Raw genomic sequence first — 22,142 nt, forward strand, 5'->3', positions numbered from 1 at the left:
AAATGTTGGCCAATACTGGTATATCAACTCATGGAAAATGCGCAGGCCACAACATTAACACAACATGTTATGTTCACTGATTCTATAATTGGACAAAAAAACACTCCTGGGCTGCAATCTCATGTCGTTGTGCAGCAACTCCCAACAGATGATGCACATAAGCATTATGTCTGACTTCATCCTGCAGCTCTTAAACCCATGCATAATCTTTGGGTGTTTCCACACTGGTATGCCACCATCAACTAACTGCAAGTTTGGGTTAGCCTCCCTATTTGTTTTCATTTTTTAAAAAAACATTTATTAGAGAAAGTGAGAGAGCATAGAGCATGAGCAGCAGGGAGGGGCAGAGGGAGATGGAGAAGACGACTCCCCACTGAGCAGAGAGCCTGATATAGGACTCAATCCCAGGACTCAAGAATCACGAACTTAGCAAAACACAGATGTTTGACTGACTGAACCACCCAGGTGCCCCTCCTTTCATTTCTCCCAATGGAGCAGCCTGATCTCTGCAAGGCTTTCATAGGGGATACCTGCACCCCCAGATCTGGAACTGGAGAAATGCTCTGCAGAAGACTTTATGAAATATGTAGACACTGTCTTGAAGAGGTCCAACATCAATACCAATGACTACGGTTCCTCAAATCCACCTAGTGGCCGTCAATACGGCAGCATCTGGGGATCATGACCTTGCCCTGCACTGAGATTAGCCTTCTTCATATGGAATACATTTTCTTTATCAGCTTCAAAAGATTCTTATGTTATGTCTTACTTTTCATGTGAAGAATCAGAGGTATGCCATACTGTATTCCAATGTCCACCAAGGAGATGATGTCCCCAGCCTGAAAAAGGCAAGTTAGCTTAACAATCTCCAGCTTATTATTTACGGTTTCATTTGTACTAGTATCTTCAAATGATACCTGTCCAATTTTTTTTTTTTTTAAAGGAAATGGCTTTGGGTTTTTTTTTCCAAGATTTTTATTTATTTATTTGACAGAGAGAAACAGCAACAGAAGGAACACAAACAGGGGGAATGGGAGAGGGAGAAGCAGGCTTCCTGCTAAGCAGGGAGCCCAAAGCGGGGCTGGAACCCAGGACCCTGGGATCATGACCTGAGCCGAAGGCAGTAGCTTAACTGAATGAGCCACCCACACACCCCCAATTTTTTTTGCACCCCCAATTTTTTATCCATTTTAATTTTACAGTGAACTCCAAGACCAGTTTATTGCCAGGGAAATAAAGAGCACAACTCTCTCCTCCAACCAATGGTCCACTCCTATTTGGAAAGGTACCCAGGGTGGCCTTATCCTTATCAGGCTGCCCTATTGGGATTCACATCTAAGAATAGCCAGGAAACAAGAGGTAAAGACTCTCCAACCACAAAGGCAGAGGCTCTGTATTCCCCCCTCCAACCCACTCCCATGGCCCTCCTGGTCTGGGAGGCCACCTTCCTGCGGGCCAGGTGGAGGCCAGCATCTCCTCCAACATATCTACTTTTCTGTTTATCCCATTAATAAACATCCAGGAGAAAAAAAAACTGCTAAGAAGTCAAAAGCATAATGGTATATCTACAGTCCAGGAAACCAAAAGTACACAAATAAAATGATAGTCCTGAGTCTCAAAAATAAAAAACCTCAGATTATATTCACTATTTTAAAAGACAGTAGAGTCCCTTGTAAAAGTAAAATGGTTCCTCCCACACACACACAATATTAAGGAAAACAATGCACAAATATCAGATACCAAATAAATGCTACTGATAAACTGCTAAATCAGTTTTTCTTTTTTTAACAAAGAGACATGTGACAAAGAAAATTTACATTTATATTAGACATAGTTCTCCCATGCAACTTCTGGATACACATGTCAATAAAAGTCTCTGTGATCTGTCAATAGTCTAGGCAGGGCTAATTAAATGGGAATCATAAATAAAGTGCTTCTTTCATTTTTCTCATGAGACCCCCTTCCCAATGGTACTTATTCTGCTAGGAAAAAAGCACAATTATAATCTACCATAAAGCTATTGAGGCACCTCTTACTCCTAGGAACATTATTTATTCCAGATAAGACATAGCATATAAACTCAGAATCAAAAGACTGAGAATGAAAAAAAGGTTAGATAAGGAAAATATACATACTAATGTACAATTAAGAATTTACTCCATTTGGCAATTACTACAGATGTGCTTCTGATGACTTCATTTCTGTCTTGGATGGGGAATATAAGAGTTATGTCAGGCTTCCAGAGAAAAATAACAAATTTGCATATATTGAGTTTAGGCATTCCTTCAGTCTTCTTGTACGTGACCCTTCTCTCCTGACAGTTCTTTTTCTATACATAATCCCTAGGACTTCCTTCCTGAACCCTTCTCTCCTTTCTCTGTAACTGTCATCCTCACCAGGTTTCAACTATTATTATTGAAATTTGAATATTTCATTGACCTACTAAATCTTTTTCCACCCAGTTTCCAACTAAATTTGAGAGATCCTATTTCAATCTGCCTAGTGTACATTCCTAACTAAATGCCACCGACTATTCCCTCAGCTGAGCAAGTAAAAAGTTGATTTTTATTCACATACCTGCTTCAACACCTGGATTTTTCATTTTGTTAGTTCAACTGTGTCAGCGTGGCTAGACAATGATGCCCAACTGTTTGCGCTAGTCTATATGTTGCTATGAAGATATTTTGTAAATATGATTAAAGTCTGTAATAAGTTGACACTGAGTGAAGATTCCCTCTATGTTGTAGGTGGGTCTCATCCAACCAGATGAAGGTCTAAAGAGCAAAAACAAGTTCCACAAAGAAGTAACTATGCATTAAGACTATAACAGAAGTCCCTTCCTGAATTTCCAACCTACTGGCTTGCCCCATGAATTTCAGACTTGCCACAATCATACTAACCAATTCCTTAAACTTAACTTCTATTTCTTTCTTTCTCTTTCTCTCTCTCTTTCTCCCTTTCTTTCTCTCCTCTCCCACTATTAGCTCTAACAACCACCTGGACTCTTATGGACAGGAGTGAACCCTAGGAAAAGCACAGCTACCTGTTAGAACTTGAACCCCGGACAGCTGTGTGGTGCCATGACCTTGGACTACCTACTACCTCTTTTGCTTATGTCAGTGATATTTGGGAATTATTACAGGCCACAGAACTTTTTATTTTAAGTATTGTCTGTCATACCTTGCTCAAAAGTTTTAGGAAATTATTCCTTTAACATCAAAGTCTGCATGTCAGCATGTAGCAGTACTGTTTGTAAGAGGGATTGTGTTACACTAACAAGATCATCTTACATTTGATCCATTTCACTTTTACATTTATTTTCACAACATCCCTGGAAAAGTATCCCTCCCTCCAAAGAAGCAAATTGTTCAAGGTCAAAAATCAGTTGTAATCTCAGATCACCTAAGACTCTAAGTACTAAATAAACAAAGTATTTGATTAAATAATATATTCAATTAATATTTGATTGACTACTATGTACTCTAAAAATATTCTGGTAGGGGCGCCTACGTGGCTCAGTGGGTTAAAGCCTCTGCCTTCAGCTTGGGTCATGATCTCAGGGTCCTGGGATCAAGCCCTGCATCAGGCTCTCTGCTCAGCAGGGAGCCTGCTTCCTCCTCTCTCTCTGCCTGCCTCTCTGCCTACTTGTGATTTCTGTCTGTCAAATAAATAAAGTCTTTAAAAAAAAAATTCTGGTAAACGAAACAGACATAATCCTAGTCCTCACAGAGTTAAAAACTACCTGATATTAAAATGTCCACAAAAAAGATGCTCAACATCAATAATCATTAGGAAAATGCAAATCAAAACCATGTTAAGTAAAATCACACACACTAGATGGCTACTATCAAAAACAGGAAACAAATGTTGGGGAGCATGTGGAGAAACTGGAAGCCTTGCACACTGTCAGTCGGAATGTAAAATGGTACGACAGCCATGAAAAACAGTATGGCAGTTCCTCAAAAAATTAAAAATATAACTACCATATGATCCAGTAATTCTACTTTTGGTATATAACCAAGAGAAATGAAAGCAGAGTTTTCAAAGAGGTATCTGTACACACATGTTCACAACAGCGTTACAATAACTAAAAGGTGGAAGCAACCAAAGTGTTCATCGAAAGATGAATGAGTAATACAGAATATATATATATATACAATGCCTTAAAAAAGAATTAAATTCCAATGGATGCTACACATGGATGAACCTGGAGGATATTATGCACTAGTATATAACTGCCAAATTCACAGAAAGTAAAATGATGGTTGCCAGGGGCTGGGATGTTGGGGGAATCAAGACTATTTGTATGAAGAGTTCTAGAAATGAATATGGTGGACAATTGCACAAGAATGTGAATATAGTTAATACCACTAATGTGCGTTCTTAAAACATGACTAAGATGGTAGATTTCGTGCTATGTATTTAACCACAATAAAAAGAAAACTAGAGAAGAAAAAAATGTCATAAGCAAATTAACATGCAAATTTTTACACATATTTACCTAAGGGTTCAGAAAAATGTAACCTTTACTTAATTTACCTGTAGCTTTATTACTAAATTTCTCAAAGCAGTCTGTGATATACAAAACTAATTACACTTTTTAAAATAGTTTCCTCTGCATGGGGTACCTGGCCAGCTCAGTTGGTGGAGCATGCCTCTCTTCATCTCTGGATTGTGGGGTCTCGCCCCATGTTGAGTGTAAAGATTACTTAAAATCTTCCTTTAAAAAAGTGTCCTCTGGGGGGGGGGGGAGGGAAGCTTTCTCTGAATGGAATTTAAATAAAATTTCTAATGATTTCAAGGCACCTGGGTGGCTCAGTGGGTTAAAGCCTCTGCCTTTTCAGCTCAGGTCATGATCCCAGGGTCCTGGGATCCAGCCCCATGTTGGGCTCTCTGCTCAGTGGGGAGCCTGCTCCCCCCAACCCCCGCTGCCTGCCTCTCTGCCTACTTGTAATCTGTCTGTCAAATAAATAAATAAACTTAAAAAAATTTTTCTCAAGATTTCCCTTAATATAAGAATGTTAAATCAACCTATCTCTCTCTGGAACATCGTACAAAATCTACAAAATCTTCCCAAGGTGCAGTGCACAGTGTGGCTCCCTCAGAGTCCATCATGTTTAGGGGCGCCTGGCTGGCTCAGTCAGTGGAGCATGCAACTCCTGATCTCAGGGTTGTGAATTAAGAGCCCCAAATTGGGAATAGAGACTACTTAAAAACCCCAAAATCTTAAAAAAAAAAGTCTCATCATGCTTAACATGTTAAAAATGTTGGGTCTTCCTAATTTTCTTGCTGGACAATATACTGAAAAAATGAGTCAGGAAACTATTAATATAGTGAAACTGAAAAAAGTCTTTATAGATATGGCTAACTATATGTCAAAGGGATAAACTCAGGAAATATTTGAAGCCTGCTATTTAGACAAATCTGCATGAATTTCCAAGATGTAGTTTTCCGACAAACTATCAAAGTCTGAAATGCTGCCAAATGTGGGACAGTGGAGCAGTAAGAAAGAACTGGTGTGATCTAATATAGCAAATCCATGTTCTATTTTTGGAGACCATATTTTTATATGCCTAAGAACATGAAGCCAAGAGCTAGTATGAGAAAGGGTTAAAACAAGTGGAGGGTGGTGGTAAGGAGCTGAATAGAGTAAAAACATTAAGGGGTAGATTTGGAATTTTTTTTTAAAGGTTTTATTTTAATTCCTGTTAGTTCACATAAATATTATATTAGTTTCAGGTGTACAATACAGTGATTCAACAATTGTAGAATTTTTCACAACTTGGAGATGTACTGCCACTTTTGAAAGAAAGGTAATAAAAATCATTGACAAAAAATTGACAAATTGGTACACATTTTACAAGAATCTAGTAAACGCCTCCAAACACTGCTGGGAGAACAGACTGCCAGATGAAAAGAACAAGGATCAATGAAATTACATTGTGAGCTCCATGAAGACAGATTCCGTTTTATTCTGTATTATCCCCAGCAGGTAACAGAACCTTAAGTATGACAGACAAATGTTAAGGCTTAGGGGTTAGGAATTATTTTAAAGGAGTTTGTTTATTGAATTGTAAGGCAGTACCTCCCCCGTCAAAAAAAGCTATTTCAATATTTAATACCAAGTAAATATACCCATTAGATCTAAACACAGCTGTCAAAAATTCACAGTTTATCAAGAAGCCTGGATGGCTCAGTTGGTGACTCTTGGTTTCAGCTCAGGTCATGATCTCATGGGCCTTGGGATCAAGCTCCATGTTGGGCTCTGCCCTCAGCAGGGAGCCTGCCTAAAGAGTCTCTCCCTCTGCTCACTTCCTTTCTTTCTCACAAATAAATAAGAAATCTTTTTAAAAAATTCATAATTTATGGGGTGCCTGGGTGGCTCAGTAGGTTAAACCTCTGCCTTCAGCTCAGGTCATGATCTCAGGGTCCTGGGATCTAGCCCTTCATTGGGCTTCCTCCCCGCCCCCCGCCTGCCTCTCTGCCTACTTGTGATCTCTGTCAAATAAATAAAATATTTTTTAAAAAATTAAAAATTCCTAATTTATCTTTTCAGTTTCTCATAAAAAACAAACAACGCAAACCTAAACCTACTTTCCACTGCCATTATACAATTCATCCTTAAATAATTAGCTTTGTTAACAATTAAAGTCAGAGGAGGAAAAAAAAAACCTGTAATTTTAGTAAAAGGAGTAAAAAAGATATAAGCAGATGGGTTCCATGCAGACGAGACTCTAAGGGAGTAGTGCTGGCTAGCTCTGTGGCTTTTGTCCTCTAAGCCAATTTTGAAAGGAAAAAAAAAATTGGAAAAGAAAACATTAAAAAAAAATACCACAGCATGAGTTATCATGAAGCCAGAAACTCTGTTCTTTTCTGCAAACCTAGTATGTACAAAGATACATATGGTACATGAATCTAAAATACATTATGTACAGGTATTTTGATGTAGTATATTATTATTTAATATACTAATATACTATTTAATATACTATATTATTTAATATACTAATATTATCCTTAATATGACAAGCAGGAAAATTCCCAAGTAATGAAAGACAATTTCCTCATCATCTGTACCTAATCTCTCCTATTCAACCTCTCTCGAAACAACTGCACATCCCACAGTACAGTTAACTAAATATCCTTATCACAATCTCCTCCCAGATTTTTTAAAAAATTAGATTATAATTTCCCAAGGCTCTTTTCCCATAAGCTTATGACTTAACCCCACTTGCTCTTTGTAATACTCTTTGTAAACTAACCTGTCATAAACCCTCTCTACAAATGCACATCACTAAAATACACCCCCAGACCAGTTGACAGTAGTAAGCAACAAACTCCTTCCTTTGCTTTATGTTTAGTTTTCTCTCACTCTTCACATGTTGTTCCTGGGTACAGAAGTTCTTCCCCCACCCTCTTTCACTTAGTTTAGGACTCTATGCCTGCTTCCCAGAGGAAGATGACAAAAGCTACTTCTCCATCTGTGGAACTGGCTCTGTTCTCTCCCCTCCCCCTCAACCCATTCCAGTGTTCATCTTCTTCTTTCAGCTCATAGGGAAGGGAGAAGTTGAGAAATCAGTCTAGAGACTTACTCCATTAGCAAATCCCAGATGGATACATACTGAGGAAAGCAAGAATTGGGAGAGGTTTTTTTAAAAGCCATGTTCTATGCTGTACCCCAACACACTAATGCCTGAAGCTTGGTTGGCATTCATTGGTCTCAGGTAAAAAAAAAAAAAAAAAAAAATGTTCTCTTTAGTGTTTCTTCGTAACATGGCTAAGAAGGGGTAGACAATTTATAAAACACTTCTAGCAATTTCCCTTTGGAGAGGAAAAGGGGACCGAATGAGAAGGAAAAGAAAAAAAGGGAAATTTGCTGTCACTCTCCCCTCACCTTCAGACTCTTTTGTATTCAATATGGAATCTAAGAAAATGGAGAAAAAAAAAAAAAAAATGAAGATATCCACCAGAAACTAAGGTAAGTGGCATTTGGCTGGTAGCCCCAAGTCTAAAGGTTAGATACATACAATTCTTTACCCCCTGCAGGGGCATAGGTGGAAATAGAAAGAAAGGATCTTCACTGAGTGGAGGATTCTATGTGACTGGATTTGCTTTCCCCTCCTGGACACTCTGTTCTCAAAATCATAGAGTGCCCCCTCCCTGACAGATAGTGCTCCGGCACCTAGTGGGGTAAGAGAAAACAAGAGAGGAAAAAAAGGAGAGAAAGATAGAAACATCAACAGCCACCTTGCCAAACTGACAACTGAATATATTATAGGAAAGAAGGAAATTAACTGCACTAACCAAGATAGAAAGTAATAAAAGATTACCTCTAAAGGTAGGTAAAGAAGGCCTCTAAACAAAATAGGCCTTCTCCCCTTTGACACACTAACCAAATATCACACAGTAAGTATTAGAAAGGAAATTTATGATTGTTAATTTTTAAAATTAGAGGCTGTCACTCTAAAAGTTAGAAAATAAATGCTCAACCTCCATGACTGGAATTTGTGTGTTTTATTCCAAATGCATATCTTAAAGTATTTTGACAATGAATTTTTTAAGAAACAAAAAATAAATTTTTAAACTACCCAATGCTGTGAAAGAAATGAGATCTACATAGCATTTAAATTCTAATGGTTACAGTTAATAATTACAAACTTCGTTAAATATAATAAACATCGCGCCCACAAAAAAGGAGTATTTTCCATATTAGGCTGCCCCACGTATTTTCCATACAGATTTCGAATTTAACCCAACTCCCCAAAGATGTGAGAACAATTTATGTAATTAATGGGAAAATAACAGCACGCTGAAAGAATTTACATCAAAGTTAAATTCAACACGGTTAGCATAATAACCCACTCATTGAATACAATTAACGCCCCATCTCTATTCATACCCACAATTGGGATAAAATACCGGGATTACAAATCTGCAACCAGAGATAAGGATACATTAGTAAGGCAAATCTGAAGTTATTATCTCCAACCATTCCGAGGTTTTTACAGGGAGGGGCTGGGGAGGCAAGCTTTGCACCATGGTCAAATGCTTAAGGGAAAAAAAAAAATCAGGTCCAATTATTTGTCACCCCACTCTTATTCAGAGGACTGTCAAAAGAGAAAGAATGACTCTCACACTTTCTAAAATCTGATGCCTCAGGAGAAGAACAGGGAATCCACCATGCTCAAGTGCAGGACGAACACATCCTCCTCCCTCGGTCACACCACAGGAATGTCTGATGGAAGCAGCGACAGGAGAGATTACCACACTCTCGAGGACAGGTTGGCACAACGTGTTTTACTCCACCAAGCATTCCCAGGGTTACCACACCCCCTCAACAAGCGAGGAAGCACACTTCACGACCGAGGCCGCTGCCTCTCTCCAACAACAGTTCTCCCGTCACACGCACACGGCTCCCCTCAGCCCCCGCCCAGCACCACCACCGGCCCGGGCTCCCTCCGCCTCCTGCTGCGAGCGACCCCCGGCCTTCACTATCTCCCGCGCCCGGCGCGCCCCGGGCCCGCTCCCCGCCCCGGCCGAGCCCCGGCTCGTCGTCGAGTCCCTCCGACTGCAGTCGCCCACTGGGGGGAGGGGCGCGGGAGGCGGGGGCGGGCGCGCCTCCGCCTCACGCCACTACACCGGAGGAGAGAAGCGATCGCACCGCTCACCTGGCTCGGGCGGCTCCTCCCTCGCTCTCGGCCAGCGGAGCCGGGCGGTGGCTTCCGACGGAATCGCGGGCTGCCGGGCGGGCTGGAGGTCCGAGAACGAGAGGAGGGGGGAGGGGGTCGGGATGCCGGGAGCCGCCTCCTTTCTCCTCCACCACCGCGGCTCCCGCAGCCAGGCCGGGCGCCCTCGCACACTCGCCCACTTTCTCACAGCCTCGCGGTCGGTGTGGCTCTCCCTCACCCCCCACTCCCACACACACTCGCCCCCACCCTCACACACACTCACACCCGGCCGCCCCTCGCTCCCTCACTCCCTCACTCGCCTGTAGTGCGCGCGCGCGCGACCCCGCTCACACACAGCGCGCGCGACGCCAGCGGAGACCGCCCCGCGCTCCCCCAGACCGAGGCGCCGCGCGCCGCTCGCCCGCGAGCAGAGGACCCTCGCGCGCCCCGGCCCCGCCCTCCAGGCGCGGCGGCGCGGAGGGCAGGGGGCGGGGGGGCGGTGGCCGGCGGGGCAAGGGGCCGGGCCAGCGCGCCGAGCCGAGCTTAGCGGATCCAACACCTGCGTCGGGACCCGCCCTCCCGGCTCCGGGTCCCCACTCGCAGCCATCGCCGGCCTCTCGGGTGGTGAAGGGGCGATGGAGGGCGCGCGCTGAGAGGGAAATGGGGGCGCGAGAGCGCTTCGAGGACGCGCTTTCCCCACCCGCCCCCAAACCGTCCTCACTAAGGAAGGAAAACGGGTGGGGGGGCGAGGTTTGTTCCCAACTCCAAATCGCAAGATTGATTCCTTCCGTTGTACACCCTCCCCACCCTCACAGTCCCTCCTAGGGCCCCATTCATCCACACTGCGAACCCTGACGCCAGCCCACCAAGCCTCTTGGGGACAGTGTGCTGTCTGCGTGTCCACGCCCAGCTCAGCCCAGCCCACCACCCGCGCAGCCTTTCCGGTGCCCCCGCCTAGAGTCCCCTCAAGCGGTGGTCTCCCCCCCCCCCCCCAGAGGCAAAGACTGGGAACAAAGATCAATACCTATAAGGTCCTTATCCGTGTACGGAATAAAGACATTGCCTCTGTACATTATGAGGCAAAATTTTAAACTACAATACACCATATATTCTCAGGACTTTAAGCAGGTTTAAATATCTAGACGGGGTAGTGTGGTACAACCAGCTTTGCTACTTGGAAACCAATATAACCTCCCCACACCCCCTGCTAATCAGTTCCCTTAACTTCCTCCGAGCCTTTGTTATGAAAAGCTAGGAGTATATTTCAAGGTTCCTGTGAGAATGAAGTATATTTAGGAGCATTTTGAAAATCCTCAAGATGTCTATAAAAATTATAGTCCAAAGGAAGCTAGGAATGTATGTTCAGCTATGATACTACTGTTATTTTTTCTAGATCATGAAGAATGAAAACAAAGGCAACAGATGACTGTGCGACTCTATATGGCAAATGCATTTCTAAATAACCTTAGTCATTTATTACCACCAAGATCCCAGATATGAAATACCATAATGTCCTAACCAGTTTGCATTCTTCCAAGTCACATTCCATTCTGAATAGCCTCAGCCAACAAATTCTTTCCCCCCACTCGGTTCCCAATCTTTATGGTCTGCTGTTTTTTGCTGATTTCACTCAGTACTTAGTCCTTTAAGAGATACAACATAACCCAGAGTGGTAATTTCTGGACTGGATTAGATTTAAGTGATCTTCTAAAGTACCCTGACTTCTCTGTATCTTACTCTACCTGATTACACGAGTTATCTATAAAAATATTTCATAGAGGGCGCCTGGGTGGCTCAGTTGGTTAAGCAACTGTCTTCAGCTCAGGTCACGATCTGGGAGTCCCAGGATCGAGTCCCACCTCCCGCTCCCAACTCCATGGGGAGTCTGCTCCTCCCTCTGACCATCTCTCCTCTCATGCTCTCTCCCTCTCTCTCTCTCTCAAATAAATAAATAAAATCTTTAAAAAATATTTATAGAAACTATAAAAGTAGTTACTTCATTGAGTTAGTATAAGGAGTAAAGGAGCTAATAAGTGTATAAGACTTAAGGCCTGGAACAAATTACAAATTACAGTGCTACTGTAAGTGATTACTGCTGTTATGTTTTGCCACTGATAGTGAACCTAGGATAATGAACAGTTTTCACAAAGGACACATTTAGAGGAACAAATGTGCTACAGGACACACTACCTTCAGAAGAAAGGAAGAAAAGTTTACAGAGCTAAAATGTTTCTATTTATTTCCACCCTGATATTCATCTCCTGAAACAAAGTATATTCAATCTGAAGACAAAAGAGAAGCATTTTGTGATCAAGGAAACCTCGATCACAGAGATATTAACACAATGAGAATCTGGCAAAAGATAAAGGAAGAAATTGACACAGGGAAAAGGTTGCGTGACTGGCCCAGGAGATTATCAATAATACCTAGCCTGTCCATTACTCTTAGCGTTAAGAAACCCAATTTGGGGTAACCATGCATCACCCAGAAAAGGAAGGGTGAAACTGTGGGTAGGAAGTATTAGACTATTAATTCACCCGCCATCTGCCTTTTAAAAAATGCTATCTATAAACATACTGTCATTAGATGCCAAATACATCCAAAGAAATTAATAATGTATGTAACATTGCTCTCCACTAAAAGTAGAAAGTAACAAAAAACAGAATGGGTTTTTCTATTTTTTTAAGATTTTGTCTATTTTAGAGTGTATGTGCACAGGCACTGGGCGGGGCGGTGGGGGTGCTGGGAGAGAGAGAATCCTCAAGCCCACTCCCCCACGGAGAGCAATGTGAGCTCAATCTCATGACCCTGAGATCATGACCCCAGACAAAATCAAGAGTCTGACACCTAACCTACTGAGCCACCCAGATGCCCTGAAAAAAAGCCTAGGATATGGCTCATTTTAAGCCAACTGTTATTATATATTTACATTAATGATAATCAAATTCATACTTTATATTTTTGTATGAAGTAATGAGGGAAAAGCAATTATTTTTGGTATTTCCATAATGAAAAGGAAGGCCCAGAAAAGCTTGATTTCCTAGACTCAGTTGTAATCTTTGTACTTTTATGGTTGATATGTTTAGACTCACATCTCCTTTGAGTAGCAATGTATGCTCGAAAGTACTTCTGGGGCACCTGGCTGGCTCAGTGGGTAGAGCATGTAACTCTTTATCTTGGGGTTCTGAGTCTGAGCGCCATGATGGGGTAGAGCTTCCTTTAAAAAGTATTTTAAGTAGCTTATCTTGGTTTTTAACCACTCATTTTTTTTTAAAGATTTTACCCATTTATTTGACAGACAGAGATCACCAGTAGACAGAGAGGCAGGCAGAGAGAGAGAGGAGGAAGCAGGCTCCCTGTGGAGCAGAGAGTCTGACCCCAGGACCCTGAGATCATGACCTGAAGGCAGAGGCTTTAACCCACTGAGCCACCCAGGTGCCCCTTAACCACTCATTTTTAACCATTAAATTAATATTCTTCAGCCAGTTCAATCCCTTGAGAAGACATAATTAGCCTAGCATCTCTAGAGTCAGATAAATTTGACTTGAAATCCCAGCTTTATTAGTGGCATGTGATTGCTGTTTCAAATCTATAAGCCTCAGCTATCTCATCAACAAAATAAAGATGAAGTAACTCAAACATAACGCAGTACATAGTAAGTGCTCCAAAATATTAGCTATTGGAATGGCTGGCTGGCTCAGTGGTAAAACATATGATTCTTGATCTTGGGGTTTTGAGTTTGAGCCCCACATTGGGTGTAGAGATTAAAAATAAAATCTTTGGGGAACTTGGGTGGCTCAGCCAGCTAAGTGGCTGCTTTCAGCTCAGGTCATGATTTCAGTCCTGGGATGGCGTTCATACTGGGCTCCCTGCTTGTCAGGGAGTCTGATTTTCCCTCTTATTCCACGTGCCCACTCTGTCTCAAAAAAAATAAAATCTTTACAAATAAGCAGATAGGGGTGCCTGGGTAGCTCAGTGGGTTAAGCCTCTGACTTCGGCTCGGGTCATGGTCCCAGGGTCCCGGGATCGAGCCCCGTATGGGGCTCTCCGCTCAGCGGAGAGCCTGCTTCCTCTCTCTCCCCACATGCCTCTCTGCCTGCTTGTGATCTCTGTCTGTCAAATAAATAAATAAAATCTTAAAAAAAAAATAAGCAGATAAAGACTATTTAGAGAGAGTGCAAGAGAAAGAGCACAAGTGGGGAGCCAAAGAAGAAGCAGGCTCCCACTGATCAGGAAGCCCACCTTGGGGCTCGATTCCCGGACCCTGAGATCATGACCTCAGCAGAAGGTAGATGCTGAACTGACTAAGCCACCCTGGTGCCCCAAGAAACACTTCTAAAAGTTCCTGGGTGGAAGGCACATAAAATTCAACGAGTGGGCGCCCGGGTGACTCAGGGAAAAGCATCTTTCTGCTCAGGTCATGATCTCAGAGTTCTGGGACCAAGCCCCGCATAGGGCTCCCTGCTCAGCAGGAAGCCTGCTTCTCCCTCTTCCACTCCCCCTTCCTTGTGTTCCCTCTCTCCATGTCAAATAAATAAATAAATCTTTTTAAAAAACAAAAAGAAAATTCAACGAGTTCATGAAAACTAAAAAATCTCCCCTAACAAAGTTGTCCAGGTCCAACCAATTCCCTCTCTCTGATCAGATTGTGTTGCACTGGTGTTATCTCTACATCAGGCAGAAAAACAGAACTCATATATTATTACCTAAAATGCACATCAAACAAAAAAACTCTTTAAGTACCCCCATAGACACCATCTGGTGCAAATCTTTCCCTCCCGGCTTTAGACAAGAAAACAAGCTGGGATTTGACCAAAATTAAAGTCCTCAAAGTAGTAAAAAGGAGAATTGTAAACAGGAATGAATCCAGGATTGTATTCAGTACCTCAAATAGTGTTCTTTAGGCTGTTAGCTAAGTGATTACTGTAAAATTCTTATTGGTGGAGAAAAGTGGGTGTCACATCAGAACCTACACTCGCAAATAAGGAATGGTGGCAGCAGCTGCATTGATCTAGCTCTCCCCACTGCTTCCTCTCCCAGAACCAGCCGGCTAGAACCAGCTCGACAACGACAGTCTTCACAGTTAGCCTAGCTAAATACTGATCTAGCCTTTCCCCACCCACATCCCTCCTCCTTTTCCGCCACTCCATTTCTACACATTAAACTGAGCGTCTAACTATGCTAAGAAAATGCCAGTGCCAGACACAAAGGAGGATGGGGGCGGGGGAGGCAGTGAACACCGTACGTTTGCTGAATCAGAAGAAAAGGGTGTAAAGAAAGACAAGACTTAAAAAGAGTAATGTAGGTTTCCCTCTCCTTTTTTAATTGTATCTGGTTGTTAGGAATATTTCTTTTTCTCTATTACACAGGAATAACCTGGAATGCTTGTTTAAAATGCAGATTCCTTGGCCCTCACCTCTGACCTTCTGACTCAGCCTGTGTATCCACATTGTTTTTTTTTTTTTTTTTTTTTTTTTTTTTTAAAGATTTTATTTATTTATTTGTCAGAGAGAGATCACAGGTAGGTAGAGAGGCTGGCACAGAGAGAGAGAGAGAGAGGGAAGCAGGCTCCTTGCTGAGCAGAGAGCCCGATGTGGGACTCGATCCCAGGACCCTGAGATCATGACCTGAGCCGAAGGCAGCGGCTTAACCCACTGAGCCACCCAGGCGCCCCTCCACATTGTTTTTTAAAGATTTTGTTTACTTGAGAGAAAGAGAGGTGAGACAGAAAGAGAGGAGAAACAGAGGGAGAAGCAGACTCCCCGAGGAGCGGGAAGCCAGATTCGGGACTTGATCCCGTGACTCCAGGATCGCCACCGGAGCCCAAGGTAGTCACTTAAGCAGTTCGCTTAACCAACTGAGCTACCCAGGTGCCCTGTGTATCTGCATTTTGAGACAAACTCAAAACTTACAGAATCAGCCATGACTGTATTTTTAATTCGCATCCTAAGTAATTCTTAGACACAGGAAAGTTTGAGATTAATGTCTTAAAGAGAAAAATAACCATTTGTAAAATGTTATTTAAAGCCATCAACATTTATTAACTCATTTTAGCTTCAGACAACTTGGTAAGGTTAAGCTTAGATTGTGAGTCCCGTCTGACAGAGAAAAGTGAGGCAAGGAGATTAAATCATTGGTGGTAATTTCCTAGTCTCTTGTTCCCTCTTTACTGGAGTATCTTAAAAGTTTATCAGTCCGGGAGCGCCTGGCTGTCTCATTTGGTAGAACATGTGACTCTTGATCTTGGGATTGAGTTTAAGCCCCATGTTCAGGGTAGTCCATGCGTGGGGGGGGTGGGTGGTAACTGGGTCGTAGGCATTAAGGAAGGAACATGATGTAATGAGTACTGGGTGTTATATGCAACTGATGAATCACTAAATTCTACCTTTGAAACTAATACAGTATATGTTAACTACATTGAATTTAAATAATTTTTAAAGATTTATGTATTTATTTATTTAACAGAGAAAGATCACAAGTAGGCAGAGAGGCAGGCAGAGAGAGCAAGGCAGGCAGAGAGAGAGCGGGAAGCAAGTTCCCTGCTGAGCAAAAAGCCCGATGTAGGGCTCGATCCCAGGACCCTGAGATCATGACCTGAGCTGAAGGCAGAGGCTTTAACCCACTGAGCCACCCAGGCACCCCAATAATTTTTTAATCTAAAAAAATTTTTTTAAAAGTTTATCAATCTGGAAGAGTAACAGAAACCTTAAATGAATTAGTAGACACTTCAACCACAGAAATGCTGATGATTTTTTTTTTTAAAGGTTTTATTTGGGGCACCTAGGTGGCTCATTAGGTGGAATGTCTGCCTTCAGCTCAGTTCATCATTCTGGAGCCCTGGGATCAAGTCCCAGGTGGGGCTCGCTGCTCGGCGGGGACACTTGCTTCTTCCTCTGCACCTCCCCTGCTTGTTCTCGCTCTCTCTCTCTCAAATAAGTAACTTCTTTTTTAAAACAAGATTATTTATTTATTTATTTATTTCACAGAGAGAGAGAGAGAGAGAGACAGACACAGAGAGGGAACAAAAGCTGGAAGAGTGGGACAGGGGAAAGCAGGCTTCCCACCAAGCAGAGTACCCGATGTGGGGCTCAGTCCCAGGACCCTGGGATCACGACCCAAGCCAAAGGCAGACCCTTAAACACTGAGCCACCCAGGAGCCCCAAATAAATAGAATTTTTTAAAAAACATTTTATTTATTTATTTATAGAGAGATCACAAGTAGCAGAGAGGCAGGCGGAGAGAGAGGTAGAAGCAGGCTCCCTGCTGAGCAGATGCCCATGTGGGGCTACATCCCAGGACCCTGAGATCATGACCTGAACCGAAGACAGAGGCTTAACCCACTGAGCCACCCAGGCGCTCCTTAATAGCATTAAAAAACAAAAAAGATTTATTAATTTTAGAGAATGTGAGCAGGAGCAGGGGGAGGGCAAAGGGAGAGAGAGTATCTCAAGCCAACTTTAGTGTTGAGCACAGGGTCTGATGTGGGTCTCCATCTCACAACCCTCAGATCAGGACCTGAGCTGAAATCAAGTGTTGGAGGCCTAACCAACTGAGCTACCCAGGGACCCCTGGGTTTTATATATAAAACAGTATTTTATATTTTAAAATGTATATTTTAAAAGATTTTATTTATTTGACACAGAGAGAGAGAGAGCACAAGTAGGCAGAGTGGCAGGCAGAGGCAGAGAGAGAAGCAGGCTCCCCGCTGAGCATGGAGCCCAACAGGGGACTCAATTCCAGGACTCTGGGATCATGACCTGAGCGGGCAGCAGCTTAACTGACTGAGCCACCCAGGCATCCTGAAAGACTATTTTTTTGTTTGTTTGTTTTTAAGATTTTATTTATTTATTTATTTGACAGGCAGAGATCACAAGTAGGCAGAGAAGCAGGCAGAGAGAGGAGGAAGCAGGCTCCCCGCTGAGCAGAGAGCCTGATGCAGGGTTCAATCCCAGGACCCTCCTGGGTCATGGGTCATGAGACCCGAGCTAAAGGCAGAGGCTTTAACCCACCGAGCCACCCAGGCGCCTCCTGAAAAACTGATATTTAAACCACACAAGGGCTATGCGGACCTTTCACAATTTATCTCACTATCAGTGCCACAAATTATTAATATTTACATATTAAATAAGAATTCTAGAAGCAGCGCACAGTATCTTGGACCAGGTCCCTTTTTGCTGTCCCCGTGCTTTCTTCCTCCCCCGTGCCCAGCCCTCGGTGGCCACCGCCCCTCCCCCACCCCGTTGGTGTGATGATTTCATCTGCTTGATGTGGCTATTTTGCATTGCATCGTGTGCTGCCCCTGCCCGTCCTCAGTCCCTGTGCGCGCCCCTTCTGCGATGTATGCCCCTTGCCCCTCCCCCACACTAATAATTTATATATATAAGTATCTATATGACGCTCTTTAAAAACATCCCAACCAAAACCAAACAAAAACATCCTCACGACTCCCCAGGGGGGGAAAAAAAAAGAATTCTAGAAGCATTCTAATGATCTAGCACCACCATGACTGTTCCGGTCAGCTTTGCTGTCTTCTGCACATTAAAAAAGTTAAACTGTGAAGCCCTGTTCCTGAGTATAAATTCATTTGTTCTCCTCAGTGCAAAGAAACAGAGCAATTTGGGCGGGGGGGATGAAGTAACTGGGTAGACATTAAGGAGGACAGGTGATGTAATGAGCAATGGGTATTATATAAGACAGATGAATCCCTGCCCTCTACCTCAGAAACCAATACTACTTTATGTTAACTGAATTTAAATAAAAAGAAACAGCAGTATCTATTCTGTCCAGATTCATTTTATTTTATAATCAGATTTATTCAGAGAGGGAAGAAGGGCAGAGGAGAGGGAAAGAGAGAATCCCAAGCTGACACTCACACTGCCCCCTGCTGGGCACGGAGCTCCTATGCAGGTAGGGTTCAATCCGATGACCCTCAGATCAGAACCTGAGCTGAACAGATGCCTAACCAACTAAATCACCCAGGTGCCCCTTTTATTTTGTTCTTAGATCACTTCTGTTTTCTTGGCTTTCAAACCCCAGATTGATTGTTGAGTTAATTTTTTTTAAACTTTTATTCTTTTTATTTTTTGAGTTATTTTCATATTATTATTTTAAGATTCATTTATTTGACAGAAGGCGAACAAGAATGGGGAGTAGAAGAGGGAGAAGCAGGCTCCCCACTGAGCAGGGGGCCTGATGTGGGACTTGATCCTAGAACCCTGAGATCAAGACCAGAGCTGAAGGTGGCCTCTTAACCAAATGAGCCACCCAAGTGCCCCTGAGTTAGTTCTAACTCTTCCTTGCTTTTTTAGTTAGCCTCACTTCCATCAACTCTACCTGAATTCCCAAACCCTTTGATTTTTCTCTTCTCTCTCTCAGTGCTTTGGAATTTTTATCCTAACAGCACAATATAAGTCAGAAGAGACAAAAAAGAGAGAAAGAAATCCATGTTGGGTGGCACAATGGAATTACCAGACAAATCTCTAATACACAGGTTCTAATCCTTCTTGCTTGTTTCCAAGAACTTTTCTGGACAGCCAGAATAGACAACCTAGACTAAAACAGAGGATCTATAATAGTGACTTGCTTAGTAAAGAAACGAATGAAAACATAGGAATGAGAAAATTACCAGAATAATACTTGAAACATGTATAGTTTATAATTATCTGTACCCAGACTCATAAACCTAAAATGTCTAAAGATTATGGAACATGCTCAGAGCTTTTAGGGAAGCTTTTAGAGCTTTTAAACTTTGTAATAACCCTACTGGATTTCAGTGTTTTCTTTTGCAAGTGAGCAAACTGAGGAACAGAGAGTCCAAATAACTTTTACAAACTCACACAGCTTTAAGTGACATAACCATAGCTAGAGTCCAAGCATCAAACTACATACTCTTAACCATTTCTTCTAATCCCTCCAAAGGCTATAAAACTGGTTTTCTCTGCGGTCCCCCCCTTCTTAGTACAGCAGCCCCCCTTACCCGTGGTTTTGCATTCTGTGGTTTCCGTTACCCACAGTCAACCAAGGTCAGGAAGCAGATGATCCTCCTCAACAGCAGCTTAACTCAATGTCACAATGTCATTCATCTCACTTCATCTCATCACACAGGCATTGTGTCATCTCACAGCATCACAAGAAGGGGGAGTTCGGCACAAGATATTTGAAATCACATTCATGTAACTTTTTTACAGTAAATTATTTTAATTGTTCTCTTTAATTATTTTATCACTAATCTCATACTATACACAATTTATAAATTAAACTTTATCACAGGTGTGTATGTATAGAAAAAAACATAAGTCTCGATACTATGTGTGGTTTCGGGGCCCCACTGGGGGTCTTAGAACATATCTCCGGTGGCTAAGTAGGGGATAAGTGTATATAAAGTTTTATTCAGGTATCAATGCCTGCGGTTTGGGCTTATGTCTTCAGTATCATATAGAGAATGTTTGCAAATACATGTATCAGAATTTGTCACAAAGGATCTAAGAGTCCATTAGCCAAGCATACCTATAAAGACTGAACAAAAATTACTAATACCTGTTATTGCCTGGGTGGTTTAGTCCTTAAGTGTCTGCCTCTGGCTCAGGTCCTGATTCCTGGGATCAAGCCCCATATCAGGCTCCCTGCTCAGACGGAAGCGTGCTTCTCCCTCTCCCACTGCCCCTGCTTGTGTTCCCTCTCTAGCTGTGTTTTTTTCTGTCAAACAAATCTTAAAAAAAAAAAAAAAAAAAAAAAGTACTAATCCATTTCAGTTATAAATGAATTTGCTGAAGTCATGAAAGCTTTATCATTAGCTTTTCCTCAATGGTCAAGGATTACTGCCTTACGAGGGACCAGGAAATGTGCTGAGGTTTAAAAAGGGACCCAATGACACACTAGGGCAAAAAGTAGTTAAACCAGAAACTCGGAGGTTAGCAGAGAAACCAGGGTTTGGTGCCTAACAGAGGTTAAAAGTAGGTCAGTGTCCCTGGGAGTCACAGCTGATGTCATCTGAGAAATGTGGTGGGAGAAGGGGAGGTAAAATTTAAGGTGGAAAAGTAGCGAGACTCTTTGAGGGGGAGAGCTGTTAAGCGGGCTGGTGAGGAATTTTGCAGAGCAGAGCTTAAATCAGCCTTTCAGCCTTTCGTAGGCCGATGGCAGAAAACAGCAGACACACCATTTCCTCCTCCCCCTCCCAGCCTGCCTTCGCCCAGGCCTCATCCCTGCCTCCATCACCATCACACCCCCTCTGCTGGAGACAAAGACGGCAGAGAAAGGAACAAGGAGAAAGACAAGCCTGAAAAATAATTAGTTTGATAAAGGAGAGACAGGTGAGGAAAGAAGTGAAAGAGAGTTTTAATCAAATCCAGGGAACCATGATGGAGAGGAGGAAATAACAAAGGAGAGAGGCAGATTTAAAAAAAAAAAAAAAAAACAGTAGGAAGGGAAGGAGGAAAAGATGGCTGAATGAAACAAAAGCCTTATTAATTAATGGGGCAAAGGTAGCATTGGAAATGTAATTATAATAATTTCTAACCTTAAAAAAATGACGTGAGTAAAGAACTGAGAAAGACACTGTAATGATTACGATTTGAAACTAAAAAAATGTAGTTAGTGTTTCGGCAATAAAGCAAAACTGGGACGCTCCCAACTGGAACTCCTCCTCCCCAGCCTGCATCCAAGTTCAAAGTGATGCTGCCTCTGTGTTTATCTGTCTAGGTCTACAAGTTCTTTTGCTGAAGTTAAATATTTCATTAGTTCCTGTTAAATTTTGTCAATAATTGTAGTATTACTTTGGAGGGTGGGGATAGGGCATGTTCCCACAACCCCTGCTTTTGAAATGTCATGCACGTTATTATTTTAATCACCACAAAGGTAATTCTTTAATCCTGTTCAATTAAATCGCTCTCTCTCTTTTTTAAAAGATTTTATTTATTATTTGACAGAGAGAGACATAGCAAGAGAGGGAATACAAGCAGGGGGAGTGGGAGAGGGAGAAGCAGGCTTCCCATTGAGCAGGGAGCCTGATTCAGACTCGATCCCAGGACTCTGGGATCATGACCTGAGCTGAAGGCAGACCCTTAAGGACTGAACCACCCAGGCACCCCCCAATTAAGTCTCTGTTCAAAACTGAATGACATTCCATAATGTCCATCTGCTTTCCTATTTAACAGCAACAACAACATGAACCCTCTTTTTTCTTTTTAAAAACCATCAATGCTCCTGTTTGGATAACTGTTAAGTTTTAAAACATCCCCCAGAGTAACCAAAATATACCTGTAATATTCATGTTTACACAGACCCTGTCTCGAGAGAAATAAGAAAAACTAGGAACCATCTCACCAAGGTGCAGGAAGAACTAGGGAAATATAATGCCAAGATTAGGAAGAATGCTACTTTTCTCTCCCTCCTCTTCTCAAATTCCTATGGAGGGAATGTCTATTGTTTGATCTTCTATTTTCTCATTCCCTCTTTTTCAAATCTTTTTTTTCTCTT

General features: G+C 42.4%; 1 protein-coding gene across 7 annotated transcripts in view; it reads right to left on the reverse strand.

The window, feature by feature from the left end:
* RIMKLB (ribosomal modification protein rimK like family member B) overlaps positions 1-19,699 on the reverse strand; it is an 82,399-nt gene extending 62,700 nt beyond the window's left edge. For 3 of the 7 annotated variants that reach the window (XM_059186215.1, XM_059186212.1, XM_059186211.1), the window contains exon 1: positions 9,669-9,972. The gene's annotated coding sequence lies outside the window, so the exon portion shown is untranslated. The other 4 variants (XM_059186214.1, XM_059186218.1, XM_059186216.1 and 1 more) reach the window with 4 other exon arrangements.
* Positions 19,700-22,142: the final 2,443 nt, after the last annotated feature.

The sequence above is a fragment of the Mustela lutreola genome, chromosome 8 (assembly GCF_030435805.1).
Source record: "Mustela lutreola isolate mMusLut2 chromosome 8, mMusLut2.pri, whole genome shotgun sequence".
Classification (NCBI taxonomy): Eukaryota; Metazoa; Chordata; class Mammalia; order Carnivora; family Mustelidae; genus Mustela; species Mustela lutreola.